Below are 19543 nucleotides of genomic sequence, written 5' to 3'. Positions count from 1 at the left end.
GCAGCAGACTACGGAGGCGGGGCCATCCCCCAGGAGACGGGAAATCCCGCCTCGCGCTCCGCTCGTCACTGTGGCGGCGTCGCGCAGCTGGCTGAGGCGATTACCTCTCTGGGACCGGCGTTCAACCGAACGGAACTGTACGAAGCACAGCAGAGCGATTCGTTTTGTCGCGCTATCTTCGACCGGCTCAGGCAAGAGATGGATCCTGACCAGATGGGCGAAAAGACACTCCGGCACTCCGGAATACCGAGAGGGCCAAGTGCCATCGCCCAAGAGTCAGACATCGAAGCAGGTGAGCTGGAATCTTACCTGATCGATGGGGACGGCGTCTTGCTGCGCTACTTCCCGGAAGAGAGCGATTCAAGTGAGTCGTTCAAGACCGTGATTCCCCGCGATCTCAGAGTGGCAGCGCTGCGTCACTACCACGATGCGGACGGTCACGGCAGTGCACCGAAGTCGTGGCATAAGCTGCGCCGTTTCGCTACCTGGCCGGGCATGAAGGGGCAGCTGTGCCGTTATGTCCGTAGCTGCGCAGTGTGCCAAGAGCGCAAGCCCAGGGGGGGCAGACCACCCGGCCTGCTCGAGCCCATCGTGAGTACGCGGCCATGGGAGATCGCGGCCTGCGACTTGATGGGACCCCTGCCGCGGTCAAGCGGAGGCTATCAACATGTGTTGGTAGTCACTTGCCACTTCACCGGATTCGTCGAGATGTTTCCAATGCGGAAGGTGACAGCCAAGGGAGTCCTGAGCAGGCTGTCCGAGGTCTGGTGTCGCTACGGGTTCCCCGAGAGACTGGTGAGTGACAACGCCTCGATATTTTGCTCGAAAGTCTTCGCGGCAACCTGCCAGGCCCTCGGGATTAAGCATTGTAAGACTTCGTGTTACCATCCCCAAGCAAATGTGACCGAGCGGCGGAACCGCGACATCAGGCCGCTGCTCGGGGCGTATGCTCGAAAGCAGCGGGACTGGGATCTGCATTTGGATTCGATTTCGTTTGCATTGCGGTCCAACCTCAACCGCAGCACTGGGTTCACGCCTGCGCTTTTGAACTTCGGCAGAGAACTCTCTACGCCGACCGATGCGGTTCTTCGCCCGCGACAGAGCGCGGCCAGGGCGGTGCCCTCGCACGAGGACTTCGCGACGCGCACAAGAGAGCGACTGTCGCGGGCGCTGGACGCCGCCCGCGGTAACAGGGTTCGCGCGCGGGCGGAGCAGAAGAACACCTATGACAAAGCGCACCGCGATCGCAGTTCGAGGTGGGCGACACCGTTCTGCGGCGAAGTCACGTGCAGAGCGATGCGACTAAGTTCTTCTCGGCGGCGTTGGCCCCCAAGTGGGTTGGCCCCTTTGTCATCGATTCCAAGAAGTCTCGACTGACATACACGCTGAGGGACCAGAATTCTGATCTCGTCCGCGGGACAGTTCACATCGGCGAACTGAAACCCTTTTTCCCCAGAGAAGGGGATGAGCCGGTCAAGCGGCCGCAAAGGGGCATTCGCGGGCACCAACGATCTCAGGAGTTCCTGGGACCACCGCGGCACAGCTACAACACGCGTAGCCGGAGGCAACCCGATGGGATCGGAACCTCGTAGAGTGCGTGGCCCGGGAAAGGGAAGAAGAGGGGGGAACGATCCGAAATCGGCGTTCCCGGCATTGTGTTTTTGTTTTTCTTTGTGGGTGGGGGAGGGGTGTCTCGGAACCCTCAGTGTTAGTTTTTGTTTCTGGTTTTTGCTGTGGAATGTTTTTCTTTTTTTTTTTTTTTTTTTTTTGTGCGGCGTTGCTGTTGGTGTTGGGGTACTGCTCCCTCGCTGGGCGCACGCCTTGGACTTTTCCCGTCTTGTGCGTCATCGCCCCTGCGGCTGCTGCTTCGAGACGCAACTTGGTGTGCACCGAATGGTCCTCTCTGGGAGAGGATGAAAGGAGGAGTCGCCGTTTGGACAAACACCAGCCTGGGCTGAACTCCTCGTCTTCGGGCAGCGTACTCCCCGGCCGGAACCACAGCTCGGGGAGCCTCGTTGGACGTCCGCGACGCCACACAGGACGCCGGGGTGCAGTTCTCAGTGACATTGGACTTCCAGCCCCGCATCGCTCCGGGAGGGCTGTCGCAGCTGGGTCACAACCACAGTCCCTCTCCAGTGCACCACTTCCTGGGGGGGCCAGTCTCATGGTGGCCAGGCACACTGCTCAAGGACCCTGTTGCCCCGGAGGTTGCCGCCAAGCCGAAGTCGACAAAGTCTACTGTGAGGTGTGCGGTGGCCGCGCACCCCAGGTCTCGGGCGAACTGATGGACCTCAGTGAGGACGACCCATGGGACCAGCGGTGTGTGTGTGCGTGTGGGGGCTCTCCAGGCCAAACCAAGCGACGGTGTTTTCAGCAGCCTAGCCGTACGTCTGAATTCCGGCGTACTTCGATTTTTAGGAGAGGGGAGTATGGCGCACCGTGAATTCACGAGGGCGCCCATCAAACCATTCGGCCAATCTTGGCCGCGACACGATCACATGGTCGTGTTGCCGCGGGGTCGATCGGGATCTCGAATTCGGCTCCCGACGCGCCGCTTTCTCTCCTAGCCACTGGAGGGCGCTGCAGGCGCCCCCGTGGCAGGCGAGGAGAAACCTCCTCGCCCATCGATAGATATATACTCGGTGGGGCTGGGGCAAGAGGCCTCTAAGAACTCCGGACGAGACCGAGACGCAGGCACTGGCAGGCAAGTGGGTGGCGACCGGATCTGGATATCGCGGGACGCGAGGCCTAAGGGCCTACTTTGTGTTTAGCGTTGGTCTTAACGTACGTTTGTAAATATTTGTATAATGTCGCGTGTATTTGTAGTTTAGTTTAAGTGTTTTGTAGCGTTGTGTTTTGTTGTACGAATAAACTGGGAGCGGAATCCCGCTCCCGTGAAAGAACCAGGCTGGACTCGGGTTGTTGACGGACCACGTGGGAAACGGCGAATCGGCGTCGGTACGCGATTTCCTACAAAATGAACTTTGAATATAAATACGAGACTTCAAGCAAATTCCTGAAAGTATTCATGGCTGGTCGTGCCATCACATAACATTAGCCATGGTAACGTCAGAGTCGCGTGTGTTGACTTATTCCCAGTTTTTATGGACATGGTTGATCAACATACAAAGATAGCCGCCCCAAAAATTATCTTCACTCGATACCGTAAATCTTGTCTTGGAACGAAGTTATTTTACTGAGACAGGAGTCAAGAGCTGTTGTGGCTCTCTTTGCACGATGTTATGTCAGGGCATACGCTGTGGCCAACGGAAACGCCATATGTTTTGCTGGTGCAATCTGAGCAGTTGGGCTCTGTTTAAAATTGAATCCCTTGTGCGGCGGAGGAGTCCAAAATTCGGATATTGTGCGCATAATTCTTTCAAAACCAGTGAAAATATAATTTAATTGTTTTCCGCAAGACAAAATTTAGCGCACAATCCCTTTAAGGCTGTGGGCTAAGTTCCACCTAAGGATATATTACCGGCCTTGCCTTTCGTCGTCAGAAAAAGGCAGTTAGCAGGTTTCTGACGACTGGTGTTTATTATAAACTTTCTATTAATTAGGAGGCTTGTCAGTTACATGCAGTATTCCAGCGGGCGTTAGACTGGCATAAATATTGAGAGCTAGAGCTAATCACAATATATTTTGAAAGCATCACGTCACAGCTATTGTGCGACTCTCTATAAATTTAATCACTGCACCTGGTCTTCCGCGGCTTTTTTACATGTTCTCAGTATATTCGCGTCCAAACATTACCTCTAAAATGTCAAAAAAAAAACGCAACCAGGAATGATAATCGTACGCCCGGTTGCCTTAAACAAAAATCTTTATTTGCTTTGTTGTCTCGAAGATTAATCCACTATAAACAAAAAAGTGTTTCTCTGGACCAGTTTTTTTTCTGTGTGGGCCCTGTGAATCGTTCTTGTTTGAAAGTTCATTTTGCAACATAAGCGTATAATTCAGGTTCTTAAAAAAAACACGTTTTTTTGGTGGGTTGAGTGTCCCCTTAAAGAGCAATAAGGAAGAGTGTCGCACTCCATAATTCACAGTGAACGAAAGACGTGTGCTGTGGCCGAAGGAAATCTTCCAGTGAGACAATGAGCTTGTGAGAATCCTACCATGTGCTTTCCTTGTTATTCGCTTTGTCAAATTTTAGTTTTCGCTACTGTTTATAGAGATGTATCTGTTCATTTGGGAGAGGGGGGGGGGGGGACAGAAACGAGCCACTCTCGGTTTATTTTTGTTTGTTTTTTGTGGTAAGTGCCATCTTTAATAATTTCTCCATCGTTTGAAGAAAATCTGACAATTCCTAACAATGCTCTGCATTATAAAGATGCTCCTTCATGTCTGTCTAGTAACGCATATCATACTAGCCCAGTCTAAACTACCGACGACGACGATCGCATGTTCATCTTCCTTATCAACAACGAACATCCCCAAAGCAATGCCAACGCGTTCTAGAGTTTATTCGTCCTGAGCGCCTCCATGGATAAGAGCGGCTTACACGACCAGAACCATGCTAATTATCTGAAAACAGCTATTAACAACCTGAGCTGTTTCTATATCTGCTCATATATATATATATATATATTTTTTTTTTGTTGTTCTACTGCTACGACGTTAAAGATTACAGGCGAGCAAAGCTCGCCTCTGGCCGTTACTTATATATTCTTGGGCGCACAGCAAAGGGAGCGTTCTACCATGGTGCGAATAAACCGATCTCACAGCTAAATTTATTACGCCACCGCTGCCGCCATGCATCGTGGAAGCTGTAGTCTTTCTGCATGCGTGGCAACACCGCTGATGGTTTGCGCGAGCAGAGCCCGAAGTGGCACGAGCTGCTTCGTGAACCTCCTATGAACTACAGTTATGGCGGCGAGACACATGCGTGGAGTGTTGTGTGAGATCCGTCTATTGAAGTGAAAGAAAGGCGCGACTTGCTGAGGGTTCAGGGTTTGTACCCTGAGCGTGAAAACCATATGTGAGACACAAGAACCCCCACGCGGCGGCGGTAAAAAAAAAAAAAAATCATGAAATGCTTTTTAACGCTAGCCCCAATACCCAAAATTTGTCCGTCAGTCCGTCCGTCCGTGCACTGTCCGCTAAATTTAGCGGGGAAATCAATATCACGAGACCTATCCAAGAATTCAGTATCTCAGCCAAATTTAACTGTAAAATTGATGTCACGTCACCTGACGTCATGGGACATACAGATTCGTTCAGTTTCCCTGCTAAATTTAGCGGGCAAATTTACGTCACCTATCCCATACACCAATTCAGCTTCTCCGCTGAATGTGGCGGGAAAGTGGCGTCACGTGACGTCACCCAGCCTCACGTGACCTATACACCTTGAAGAAATCGACGCCACGTGACCTATACGTCAACTCAGTTCTTTGGCTAAATTTAGCGGAAAAATTCACGTCTTGTGGACAAAACATCAATTCAGTTTCCCCGCTAAATTTAACGGGAAACTGAAGTCACGCGATCTATACTTTATTTCAGTTACCCGCTAAATTTAGCGGGAAAATTTACGTTTTTTGATGTCGACACCAGTCAAGTTTCCCGGCTAAATTTAGCGGGGGGATTCGACGTCACGTGACCTGACGTCACGTGTCCTTTACAACCATTCAGTTTGCCCGCTTAATTTAGCGGGAAGACATATGTCACGTGACACACGAATCCCTTTTCCAATGTCGCATAATGAATTTCATGCATTGGAAAACTTTAAAGAAATAGTCGCTGCCAGTTTTTTTTTTACTTGACACGAGTTTATTGGCACTATAATGCCAGCAAGCTCGAGTAAGGTGAAAAACATTCCATGCGAATTTCGTTGCACGGCCGCTTTAATAAGGAATAATAAAGAAAACACAAAATCTCGACGTTGATTCAGGTTTGTTAAATTTAAGTACCTTATTACAAAGTTAAAGCGTTCTAAATGTGCATTACACTGGAAGTGCGACCGAAGAAAAAAAATAAAACTAGCAATGACGACAGTTTGACGCGCCCTGTTGAAAGCGCGACTAGCTAAATTGAACACACAATCACCGGGTTTTCCCGGTTTTACTGTGACACCTCCAAAGCTTCTTTTTTTAAATGCTGGTTTTGTGGAATGCACCTATGTAAGGTACCAACTAAGTTCGACACTAGACTAATTTGAGTTAAATACGAAAAATAGGTATAGCGTGTTCGCACTAAAACAAATACAAGTACACCAAAGTTTCGCCCTTGACATCTGCCGGCGACTCTGGATAGTCACTAGACACCCTTGCACCCGGCGAAAAGTATAGAGTCGTGCACCCTCTACCCCATAGTTGCAAGTGGGGTCAAAGCGAACCGACTGGCCGCAATTGGTATAGTTAACACTTGACGTACATGACGCTACTCGTATGTAAAACAGCAGCAAGATGGGGTCCGTGGCAGTTTGAACCTACTTTTTAATATGATCGAGCAAGTGCCAACTATCTTTTTGCGAAATTAAATTCGGTTATCGGCACAGTTTGGCACTGCCAGTTTAAAAATTGTTCAATTTGGCGGCAGATTCCACGTTAACCCAATGATTCAGGTCTGAACTCACTTTTTGTCACAGCTCATTTAAATCGAACCAATCAGGAGAACAAGATTGTAGATTTCAATTTAATCATAACCCGATGTGTCAAAACAATTTACCGAGCGCGTTTCTCATTTTGGGAGGCTGCGTACATTGCTAAACATTACCAATACTACTAGACGCACACGTGCTAAGCGATGATACGTTAGGAGCTTTACTTTCACGTCTTAACCGATTCTTATTTACACACCTTGACACGGTAATAACCATTGCCGAACGCTTAACGCTTTTACCGCGTACATAAGAACGCCGGTATTCTAATACTGACGACGTATTTTGTTTTGATTACGACACCTTGGTCATTTTTTGCAAGTTCTCAGTCCTTCAAAGTCCTGAAAATTGCACCGCAAAAGTTTCTTCAAATTTTAACACGACTATATCTGATTCGCACTGTCGTTGTCATCGCCAGCACTACTGTAACGAGAGTAAAATAGAGCTGTTCAGAAAAACGAGCACTGACAAACGTTCGCAAAACGGGATGGGGTAAGCTTGCACTCAATAGTTACTCGGACGAGCTTCCCGCCGGAGAACGCATTTCCTGGAAGGACTCGTGTAGGAACAGACATGAGACGAAAAGTCTCTCTGAAAGTTCCGGTTGTTCCAGAGTGTCACGTTGATCAAATAACTAGCCACCTCAGTGGCATTGTCCGATTTTGACTCTATACAGAAAAGGAGGGCGTAGTAAACAGAAAAAGAAGGCGCACAGCACTGTGAGCTGGAAGCATGTCGAAGCCAATATCGATGCGCTTGTCCTCCTGGTACAAATCCATAGCGGGCTTGAATGCGGCCGTATACAGGAGCAACTGGAGTAAGCTGAAATGTAGAAGGCCGTACTGTTGGTAGCAGAGCTGGGAGACGGCAAGAAACAAGCTGGCCATGTCGGGCCACCAGAGGCGTCCACCGGTGGCAGTCGCGCCCTGAGAAACGTTGGCCAGAAGCAGCTGCAGCAAGCAACAAGCAAGGCGCACGCCGGCGTGTGGCAACTCTAGGTTCTGGTCAGCGCCAAGGTTGAACACAAAAGAAGTTGAAAAGAAGAACTGGCACAAACAGAAACTACCGTCATAGATGCAATCGTGGTCAGAAGCTGAATCCTGCCACCAGTCGGGCTCATCTCGGCGAAGCCTCTCGCCGAAACTGTTACTTTGAAGCGAGTGAAAGGAGCGCCGGTTCTGGCCTCGCACGACGCGAGGCAATGCGCTCACGTAGCTCTCCAGTTTTTCCTTGGTGGTCGGCCATGATGGCCTAAACAGTGGAAACTACGTAACATTTAGCAGTGCCAGAGCCTGGGCGCGCGATTCTCAATCTAACACGGCCAGTTTGGCCAAGTCACCGGCAAGTGAGAGCGTTACCGAATCCAGCTGCCTCTGCACAAAGTCCATGGCGAATTGGGTCTTGTAGGCGAGTCGTACTGCCTGCAAAAACAAGTCGGGAATCGCCCTTTCTACAGCACGGATGCACAGTTTCCAACGGGGCAGTAAGGATTGTTCTACGTCATTCTGGTGTTTCACCATAGTCTGCACGAGAAGAGGGCCTGAGGAAGGTGCGAAAGCAGTCACCGCAATCATGAACTGAACTCCAATCTAGTTTACGAGGAAATACGGTTCAGCCGAGTGTACCTGGCGAGTCAGGGCGTCGAAGAAGGCGGGAGAGCGGTCCACGACTTCTGTGTGGCTAATAATGTACAGCTCGGAGCCGCTGCTAGGTAAGAACTTGCCAAAAAAACAACAAACCTCGAGTTGTACCTTGAGAGGTTGTATACTGCGCTTCGGCAGTCCAGTCTTCACAGTGTGGGTGTAGACGAGCTCTTTGAGACGCCACGCAAGATAAGCCACTGTGAACGAGTAGATAGATGGGTTGCGTTGTTTTTTGAGAGCCGTCATGCAGACGAAGGCTGTACTATTGTAGAACTGCGTAGCCTGCTGCTGAGAGCTGCCTTCATGAGCCAACATATTGGGCGGACTAAAGCCGACGATGCTAGCGTTCGCCAGCGATGGACGTGCCAATCTGTATACGCTCAAAAGCGGTTCGGCTCCTGCCATCATGAGCACTTTGGCGGACATCGTACATATTGAGGTGCTGTTTCGGGGTATGGAGGAGCCAAATAGAAAACCTTCCAGGCCGGCTAGCCATAGTACTTCGACCATCGGTTCCCAGTCATCATTGTCGACTTGGCGCGTATTCATGCACTCGTGGAATTGTCCTTTCAGTGGGCATAGGTCCTCCGCAATGCTGCTCCTTTGCAGAAGTGTGTGCACATCTGTATTCCTGATGATGGCTCCGATCGTTCCAAACAGTAGCCTAGACATCGATTTCAGGTCAGTGTTGGTGGCCCTATCGACGCTTTTAGAGCGACTGCTGACGAAACTGTAAAATTTGCCACACGGGTCTAGATGCCAGGACAGCAGGCCTTGCAGATAGAGTTGATCATGCTTGCAAGCGACCGGAGAGCAGGTATCAGAAGCCTCTTTGGAAGCATTGTGATACAGATAATAATGTCATTTATACTCGTTCAAAATATTGCCGATGTATGCTCAGAATGATTGTGCCGATGCTTAGTATATATAGGCTTTTAGTTCTGAAAGAACGTGGACGTGCTTGGAAATATTAATGCCAGGGTAGAGCAGAACTTGCGCTTGAACAATATGATGTGTCTGAATGTCTGCTGTGACTCTACAGTCGGAGGTTCTTCAAGCGTCGTAGTGCTGTTGCTTTTCTTGAAAATGACGCTAGGAGAATCCATGGCCCGTACCATTTCGTGCGAAGGACAGCAGTGGAAATGCCGAGGAAGTGATTGCTGGCGTGTTGCATTAGCTGTCTCGTACAGTGGGAGGGAGCTGCTGGCTACTGTTGCTCTGAGCACCTTGAGCAAATGCTTTTTGACTTGCTTTATGTTAACCATCACGCAAGGGGAAGAACGTTCAAGTAGGGGAGGCTGTGAATCCTACGTCCCTTTCGAGGATCTAGAGAGTATAGCAAAGCTGAAAGAGGTTTTTGTTTCTTGGGGCATATCAGTCGGCACCTCACACCGGGTGGCGTGTGCTCGCCCAGTTTTTTTTTTGGGGGGGAAACCGCCCTTCAGCATACACTTGCTGTGGAATATGTAGGCCTGGACAGAAGGAAGCTCTATACCACACTCTCGGGGTCCAGGAGGTATTCGCCCAAGCCTCGCGTGCATTGACTTACCTAACTTGGAACGAACATACGATTCATCACCGACACCATCATAGGTCTCCTCGCTGATGTCGGGAGCATGAGCACAGTCTTGCGTAGATGAAACTGTTTCTGCGTTATCCCTTTGTGCGATAAACTCACGGGAATATCTGAAGCAATTTCAGGGCTGATAGACTTTGTGTTGGCACCTTCTGTTGATGTGGCGTAGCTAATGGAAGACAGCGTTATGAGAGAAATGCCTTCATTACAATTCCTAGCAGGACAAGACCTGATCCCGAAAGCTGTGCCATAGCATCAGCTGAAGGCACGGAGGGACTCGTGTCACAGTCCATTTCAAGCTTCGCTGGTAAAGATACTTGACGTTTTTGAGGTTGAGACGCGGACGTTGCTTGGCTGTTGCTACGAACAGAATTCGCCGGTCTAGTTGACTTCCTTGAACACTTGAAGTTGAATTTCGGTGTTCCTCCCTTATTCGGTGTTCCTCGTCTTTGGCGAACACCAGTTAAACGTAGTCTCCCGTCGCTCCTCTCCTTGTGCTCAGTGGCTTCGAACGGAATAGTCAAGTCTGAAACGCAGTGGGCTTGACAAGGCTTCGAGAACGCCTATGCTTCTTCAGGCTATACTCGACGGTGCTTAAGAGGGCCCTTTTCTTCGTCTTTTACGGGAACTAGGCATATATTCTAGTGAACCTTTTCATATCATTGCAGCGGGGTTTATCGTAATATATAGGTTTCATTGCCTTTTTCTTAACGATACCTGTATTTATTGATATTCAATGATACGTATAAAAATATTACCTGGCTGACATCGACTAATTTTCGTCTTCCTTTGTAATTTTGCACTTGTCTATATATATATACGCTTTGCAGCAGCTGTGCATGGACGCCGCCATAACTGACCTTCAGTTTTTGTTTCCTCTTATTTCGTTTATTTCACTTCCTCATTACCATAGCAGGCCAGGTTATTGCCACATTCGATTCAACTATGTCCTTTTCTAAAGCATCGGCCTTTGTAGAGGATCGTCAACTACCGTTTCAGTTGCTCGGCATCTCGGTAAGACAAGAGAAGGTCAGCAATGGCGGCTGTAATTTTGCGCAAGTCTAAAGCGTCTATAAGCATTTTATACTTTGTCTCTGCTTAGCATAAATTATTGTTAGACGCGCATGCGTCTAACAATAATTTGGACGAGGCAGTTGCTTTGGATAGATGAAGCCTCGGCGGCTGCACAAGCGGTCGTGCAGCGAGTGCTCCAGTCTAGGGTGTCAAGGCTAGCCGCCCGCGCTTGCACAGCCTTCGCAGTCAGTCCATGCCAATGTGAGACGAAGTACAGGGAGTATTCACTGGCGGCCATAGCCGTGTGCGCTGCTGCTGAGCGCGTGCTGACGGCGACCTTCCGCAGTCCTTTGGGAGCGTGTATTTAGCACCATCAAGGTTGCCGGTCTTAGCAGGCTGTTAATGTGAGCTTGTTCTGAGCATGCGCTCTAAACATCGCCCTCAAATATGGCGTCCAGTGAATACCTCCTATTGGGGAGGAGATCGAACAGTCACGCCACTAGCGGCATGCTGCATCTGTGTGGACAACAAACCTAATTTTATTGTTTGTTGTTGATCTGAGAAATCGAAGATGACGATTCGAAGGCCGCACCTCGTGCGTCCAAAGCACTGGTCAAAGCGAAGCGCTCGTGCCCAGACTATGCTAGGCGAATTTCAATTTCTTTGTTTTGCTGTGTTAGTAAACACCGCGCTGTGTGGACAACAAGCTCGATAAAGCGCCCCCTATAGTTCGATCTCCTGCGCCGAGTTGGCTAGCGCACGGGAGGATCGGTGGCCGAGTGGGCTAAAAAAGCACACACCCTGCTCGACACGCGTGGAGCGCTGCAGAACCCAGTCATCCTGGGTTCGAGCCCCACCCCTGCCTGTTTCAATCTGGATGAGCATTATACCGGCGTGCGGTTGTGTATCACTACTGCGTGAGCGCGTTAAAGACCCCAGGTTAGCAGTCGTACTGGATTGGCGAAATTGCTCATCTACAGTGCAAACCAGTGTCTCCCGATCCTGGCAGACCGATCTTACGCTGTATAAATCACTAAACGTCCAATTTGACATTTGTGCTAGTGCACACCTGCTCGGAGCATGTGGAACGAGAAAGCTAGCGCTGCAGAAATTACGGATCCCACAGGTTCGATTTCCACCGCTGCCCATTTCGACCTGAATGTGCATCGTACTGGCGTGCGGTCGTGTATCTCTACTGCATGGTGCACGGTAAAAGCCCCGAGCAAGCAGCCGTATTGAAATGGCTAAATTGCTCATCTACAGTGAGTAACAATGTCGCCATGTTCTGGGAGACTGAGCGACTGCTGTATAAACAACTAACGTCCTTTATACAGCAGTATATAAATTTGTATAAACAAATTAATTTGTACAATACCATTTGCTCATTACTAGAAGCGGCGCCGAATGCCTTCAATGTATGAATAATTTGCCTTTCTTCGGCGGCGCGCTTCTCCTGAGCTAAAATAAATATATTATACCATATAATAACGACTAATTAGTTTGAAACGTATTTTATTCTCACATCAGGCTCTCATTCATAATAATGTTCCATAAAAACGACTGTTTCTATAAGAAGTCATTCCGGATTTCTCACATTTTTACCCTTGACAAATTCTAAATTAAGCAAAAAAGAATTTTTTTTTTTACACCGACGTGGTAAATTTAAGGGAAGTCTAACTGTATATTCACAATTCCAGAAGAGTGGAATGAAACAATTTGGTTTGTTTACACTCATACTACGGTTACATGCTCTCCGGGTTGTTTCTGTTTAGTGCAGGTAAATATCGATATGATACATAACATATGTGCAGGTTGCCAAAATTTCTTAAGTTGTCTGCGCGTTTTATACGGTATTATGCGCTATATAAGACGAAAGAATGGAATTATCGTTTGAATGTTTTACCTGATAATATACGGCCTGTCAGAAAACACTCTAGTATACATCGAATTCAACGTAAAAACAGATTAAGGCACGAATGCTTAGCGCATGTCTCCCAGGGGCGATCAACTTCAACAGGATTGCCCTAAGAATTCCCATAGCTTCGTTCCGCTTTTACACCCCGTGAGGCTACTCCCATTTGTGAAAGTGCTTGACCGGGTATGATGACAAAACATCTGTTCGCGTAAAATAAAAAAAAAAAAAAGAAGAATAAAGTCATTATAGTATTCATGAACCGCATTAGTGACTAAGAAAATGTAGTGGCATGTTTCCTTTTTCTGAGTTGACAGATGCGAGAGCTTTCGGTATGAACAGGGGTGGCGAGTAGCGGCGCCGCGTAGCGGAAAACGAGAGAAGCGGTGCTGTAGCCGGATCCCATTTGGGAAGCGAGCAACCTGACAGTCATCACCGTAAAAAGAAGGCGTTGGGGGAGACAACGCCTCCAGGGTACTCTATGCTGGAGTAACTGCATACGATCTGCTTCTAGAGCGAGAGCGTCGCATCATTTTTCCTCTCGCCGCCAACTCCGCATTGGCGGAGAGCAAGCTACATGCACGATTTCGCTTCATGGAATTGTGCGGGGAAGTGGCCATGTCAGAAGGCGAGTTTTGGACAGAACGTACTTTCCGCTTTGAGTTTGCAAATTATGAACGTCATACTAAAATAAAACGAGCTGTAAGTTTCTCATACCTTTAAACATCATGTGTGGCAACTGGGCACAGTGTAATACGGAGAGCAAGTCGTCTCCTTCTTGCGCTGGAGTTGCGGTGTCATCAGAACAACGACGAGCTCTGATTGATTTGATAGAAAGGATAGTGGGTAGACCGGATATGCTAGATGCCTTGAGCTCTACCCACTATTTGTTTTCAATCAGCCAGTAAGAGCTCGGCGTTTAGCGTCATCGCAACCCCTGCGGAAAAAGCAGACGAACTCGCGCTCCGGATAGCGTTCTTATTCGTGGAGAGCAACTGGGGACTGTGTAATAGTGTTCTAAGTTCTGGATAGCAGACGACACCAACTCCACTCGCCTCCGCCGCTCTCCTCGCGTCTGCGGCTCCTACGGAGTCACACGCGACCGGAACATCGGCACCGCGCAGACGTGCACTTGCCTGGATTGCTCGCGAGCGGCGTTCATTTTGTTTATTCGAAACGAAAGTGGCGCCGTTTTCATCGGCCATTGTATTTTGCCGCAATAGCGTTTGCATTCACATACGACGCGTCCGGTGAAAATGACCGGCTGCAGTGTTAACAAATGCACTAGTCACGTGGAAGGTGGGAAAGATGTCTACACAAAACCGACTGGAAGAATGATGTCAGCCGGGTAGGCTGCCCACTCATTGCATTTACGATGGTTTTATACAGCGTGCAAGTGTACCAAAATGCGTCGTTGCGCAGAAAAACGTTTTGCACGAGCTAATAAAAACGGTAAATGTAAAAAACAGACACACAATTAAAAAGGGGAAGTTGAAGAACGCGCAAAGAGCGCGCGCTCACGAAGCAGCCAAATACGCACTTTTAGTGCAGAGTACTATACTCTGTTTCACATTGTGTTGTACCGCAGAAAAGGTTACAAGCGCGAGCTCGTTGTTCTCACATCTCGGCGGCACAAGCTCTCGTGCACCAAGGGTAGCCGCCAACGCTATGAGCTCGCGCTTCCAGCCTTTGCTGCGGTACAACATAAGGTGAAACGGAGTATAGAATGCTGCAGTTTTGGGACCGGAGAGGCTCGCGTGAGGCGTGTGGTGTAGATCGTGATAGGTGTCGACACCGGCGCATCGGCAGTAAGGTCAGTATGGTGGTGGTTGTGCACGTGCACCGCGTGCACGCGCACGTGCGGCGGCACGTGCGGACTGCAGCGACTTTCTGCTGCCCAGTCGACTGCACCGCCCCGATTGTTACGTAGCCTCACAAGTTTTCATCGTAGAGTAGCGCCGGTCCAAACACTATCACAGATTCTAGTAGACAGTACTTTTAGTCGTAGATACTGAATAGAAAGAACCACGTGAGTGCGTTCGAAAGTAATAATCATAGCAATAACCCTTAATTCTTATGGCTAGGGAGAGCCGTGGCGCCGCACAAAGTCAGAAAGTTCTTACGGTGGAGGTGTACTGTAAGCAAGTGCATGAGCTGCGCAACCAGCAGATGAACTCGCACGCCATATAACGGTAGCTATATGACTCGAAAGAGAAAGCCATCAAGGAGCTCAGGCAGCGGCTTTCGCTCGATGAGGCCCAGCTATGGCGGAACCTCCCGCAACAGCTGGGTAGTCTGTGTTGAAATAATACTTGACCCCTAGTTCCAACAGATGAGTGGGCGCGCTTCTCTCTCCCGTGTCAATACCACGGCAACCAAGCGCACAGATGGGGAGCGGAAAAGGAGACGATCGACAGTGCTTGCGCGGCGCATCGCCGCACTATTTGCTCGGTCTCGAGACTGCGTCACCGCGTCTCCTGGAGAAAGGATGGTAGCTTCCCCTTGTTGCTTCCCGCAGCGCTTGGAGCAAAGCTCGCAACCCTGTGGTTATTATTGCGCTACTCAGGCCCGTAGGGGTATATCGTCGCTCTACTCTATGCTAGAGTTCCTGTATAGGCTCCCTACGGGAGCCAGAGTTGCGCGTCTGTTTTCCACGTGCCGCCGCGCCGCTTTTCGCCGAGATCCGATTACGTGAGGATCCGGATCAAATGCCGTGCAGGAAAGTAGACGTTGCACGCAACCCGACAGTATGTTCCCCTGCTTTTGAGCGCGCCGCGCGCGTCGAACGCGCGGCGCCGATTTTCGCCGAATTCAGTCACATGAGGAGCAGGAGCAACATGCCGTGCGGGAAAGACGGCGCTACGGGGATGAACGCGCAACTCATGCCTGTCGGGAGCGCTCCCCGAGGCCGTCGTGCTTACTAATTCCTCCTCTTCTTCTAACGCCTGTGTGCGCCGCGACATGTCGTTGCCTATACGTTGGGAGGCTGAGCCCGGGCTGCACAAAGAGTCCCTACCTTGGCCTGGGATTTCTTCACAATAGATAATATGCGAAATGCAGGGCGCCCTCAAGTGGGGCGCCGGAGAACGTGTTTTGTCTCACCAGTTGGCGTAGGCGCTGCCTACGCCAACTGCACTAGCGCAAATAAAGCGCTTTATAAAGAAAAAAAAAAAAAAAAAAAAAAGACGGCCGCACCCGTGCTTTTGCGGGCACTGAAAGCCAAATTTCGAGCTGAAGTGTACGTACACCATGTTCGTTGAGGCTAGAAACCAGCGACCGGCGGGGCGACGAGCACGCACGTGGGGAAGAAGAGCGTAAAGCAATACTATGGTGCCTGGAGCGCATCTCCGACTGGTGTGTATAGGGTCCTATTCCGTCCATACATCAAAAGTGGTCCCCAAGTGGCAACAAATGACGTCACAGAAGCCGGAGTGTCATGCTGTTGCCTGTCGCGATCATGGCGGTTGGCCGTAGAAATGCTGGCGAAAAGCACGAGCGAACGCGAGTGTCGCTGTCGTCACGGCGTCCCAGGCGTCCCAAATTCTGGCTGCTGCAGCTTCCGTGGACTCTCACAGTAGAAAGCGACCTGCAGCACAACAGGCGTCTGTCACATATACCCCAACTGTTGGCACGCCGCCAGGATCTCAACCGGCGACAGCATGACACTTCTATGACGTCATCAGGCGGAAATCGAGGGACCACATTTTGGGCGCGGTTAACATACCAGTCGGAGACGCGTTCCAGGCACCATAGCAATACTATACCTCGTTTCACCTTATGTGCGAGCGAAGGCAAAGCTGGAAGCGCGAGCGCGAAAGTTCCGTGCGTTCAGGCTTTGCTCGAGCGAGCGAGCTGGGGAGAAACGCAAAAAGCGCTGGTCTCGCGCTTCTAGCTTTGGCTTCCCTCGGAGATAATGTGAAACGAAGTATAACCCTTAGCTCGCAGGTGTGGGTGAACATCGATGACGGTGAGCAGTAGGCCTCGATTGTTTCAAACAACGCTACGCAATTGACAAACAGCGCAGGAATCTCGACAAAACAAATTTGGCGATTTCGCATATGGTCTTATTGGCGGTATATTGTTCGCCCGTCTGGCAACCTGCAAATTTTTTCTCAACGGGATACCGACGGTGGCATCAAGATCGCCTTGCGCTCTTGCGCATGTCGTCCGAGGCGCCCGAAGGAGTCTTCGACATTCATCAATGCCTTCCTCAAGGCGTTCGTCAGACAATTGCTTTATGATTATGTTCGTTGTGTTGTATCCACCCTCCCAAAGAACTTTTTCTTTTTTTAGCAAGAAGGAGTTTGTTGTGTTTTTTTAACCTGGCAGCGCTGTTGCTATAATCGCAGATCGTCGTTTTATGTACTACCATAGCCTCAGTGGCGTAGACAGGGGAAGGCGAGAGGGATGTAGTGTTATCAGACGCGTGTAGCGGTCGCATTCTCGACAACAGGGCTCGGTCCGCGCCAGGGACTCCGGAACCGGAGGAGGGGGGGGGGGGGGGGGGGGGGTGCAACGAGGGCTTGAGCATCCGCTGACATTTTCCAGTGGATGCTGGGCAATATGCTGAGCCCCCGTGCGCGCGTACTGAACAATGCCTGACTGACGCACGACGGCTACCTGGTTTGCCCGGTGCGTTCACCGACACCTTCTTTGTAAGCAAACAAAGATTTTCGTCCGCCGAGACGAATTCAAACCAGCGACTTATGGATGACACTCATCTCTTAGATTACTGTCCTCTGCCCTACCAACTGAGCTACCTACAATATTTATTTTTCTTTATTGACTGTAATTTTTGTTTCATTGGGGAACTAAAAGGGTATCCACACGAAGGAGAACTCCGCGGACGGATGTCGTGACGTCAACATCCCGGGAAACTCCGTCCCCGGCTCCGCCGCGTGCACCTGCGGAGCTTTCGTGCTGACAGCACGTAGCCTCCGCGCCTCCGCCCCGGAGGAGAACGGCGGCGCGAGGACAGCGAGGCGTCAAAAAGGGATGACGTATGTCTCACGTGATGCGCGCTCCGCGGAGGAAAGGGGCGGATTTCTCCTTCGTGTGGATACCCCATTAGGTACCTACAACACAAATTTTAGTGATTTCAAGGAACTATACATTTAATTTGTTTGTACCTTCGACAACGCTTCCGCTTCTCGTGTGGCTCGAGCATGCACGAGCATAAAAGGCGACGAGCGCGTGCAGGTGGACGGGCGTTCCGAACAGCCGCCCCGTCATTCGAATATAACCTAGGTTGCCTCAATGTCCTTCTGTTTAGTGTGATCACATCCTTTGTAGTACCCGATGCCAACAGCACGCGCTCACAAGAACAATACAAAGAAATCGTCGAAAACAAAATGCCGGTGTAGCGCAGTCAACGCTATAAAGCGCGTGAAGGGAGACGCTCATTCACGCGCTTCAGAACAAAACAAAAATAAAAAGAAGCGTTCGAAGCAAAATGCTTAGATGTCACCAGCTCAAACCAAACCGCGCATGAAATTACCCTAGTATATACTATATCTCGTTTCAGCTTAACTCTAGGCACAGCCGACGCTAGTCTCAGAAAGAAAGGGTATATCTTTACACCCCTTGTCCCATACCAGTTCTGTACACGTTCCTCAAAAAAAGGAACGAAAGCTCGTTCTTTGTTCCTTGTGATGTTTGGAACGCGATCCCGTTACAAGTTTTATATGTGAGAAAAGAACTGGTTCCCGTTACAGTAAAAAAAAATGGAACGTATCGTTACATATACGTTACATTTATATTTTGGTGATTAGCAGTTAGATCAAGCAAATATTTTTTAAATCTATTCTATCAAATGTCCAAGTACGAATTTGAATGCCGTGATGAACGGGCACATGGAGAAGAGAACAAGCGGAAGCAGGGTTGGATTTATTGATATATTCACCTTTAAAAATCTCAGATTTAACCATATTCAGGTTTTTGGTGGGCGATTTAGACGAGCCAAATGTACTCTTTCCCCAAATTGCTCAATCGTTTTACAACCTCACACGTTTCAATCTAACAAAATCCCTCGTTCGAACGTAAGAACAGTTGCTTATCGATGTTGATGTCCGCAAGACGAGCAAGTGAAGAAAGGGGAAGATCAGTCTTGAAAACAAGTCCTTTTAGGTGAAGGTTGGATTAGTTGTCCAGTTCGAAGGTGATGGACAAAGGGAGAAAGAAAAATAAAAGGTGAAATTTTGGTTATCTTTTAAGTGACAAAAGTTCAGGATACAAGGTTGCGTTCGATGTATGGTAACCAGCTTGTTTTGTAACCATAGGTCTCTTTGTGTAAGTTCAGGTCTGGCAGTAGCCGGCCCTATATCTCTGGGTGTATGAGGATACGTGGAAGCAAAGAAAGTAGTTGAGTTTGAAACGTTCCTCTTTCTGTGTCTTTTCCTTCGACTAAAAGTGTTGCTTTTTGCACCAGAGTCTCGGGCATCGAAAAAAAAAAATATGTACCGAAGCTCTCCTGCACCCGACTGTTACCAAGCGAGGACCACTCGAAATAATCCCTAGGATAAGTAACCAAAAAGTTAACGGGATCCTGCTCTTCGTAAAGTTATTTTTTTATACTTTTAGAATTTCCTCCTTAGAAACAAAGTACAAATTACCCCACTGGACGAAAAAATAGGAACGCCGTTCCTTTTTCCGTTCCAGTAAAAAGGTAACGAATTCCCGTTCCAGTTCCACCGATGCGAAATCGAACGGCGGCGTTCCTTCGTTCCTCCTAAAAGGAACGCGTTCCAGGAAAACCGAACGCCGTTCCGTACAACACCGCCCATATATGGCACCCCAAAACT

The 19543-nt window shown here is 49.3% G+C and overlaps 1 protein-coding gene across 1 annotated transcript in view; it reads right to left on the bottom strand.

Moving 5' to 3' along the window:
- Positions 1 to 19543, bottom strand: part of LOC8054055 (neprilysin-1) — a 257784-nt gene that overhangs the window by 132796 nt on the left and 105445 nt on the right. The window lies entirely within an intron of this gene.

Source organism: Ixodes scapularis, unplaced genomic scaffold (genome assembly GCF_016920785.2).
Source record: "Ixodes scapularis isolate PalLabHiFi unplaced genomic scaffold, ASM1692078v2 PGA_scaffold1__304_contigs__length_218370807, whole genome shotgun sequence".
Classification (NCBI taxonomy): Eukaryota; Metazoa; Arthropoda; class Arachnida; order Ixodida; family Ixodidae; genus Ixodes; species Ixodes scapularis.
The sequence above is the reverse complement of the archived record's forward strand: the minus strand, read 5'-3'. Positions and strand labels throughout refer to the sequence as shown.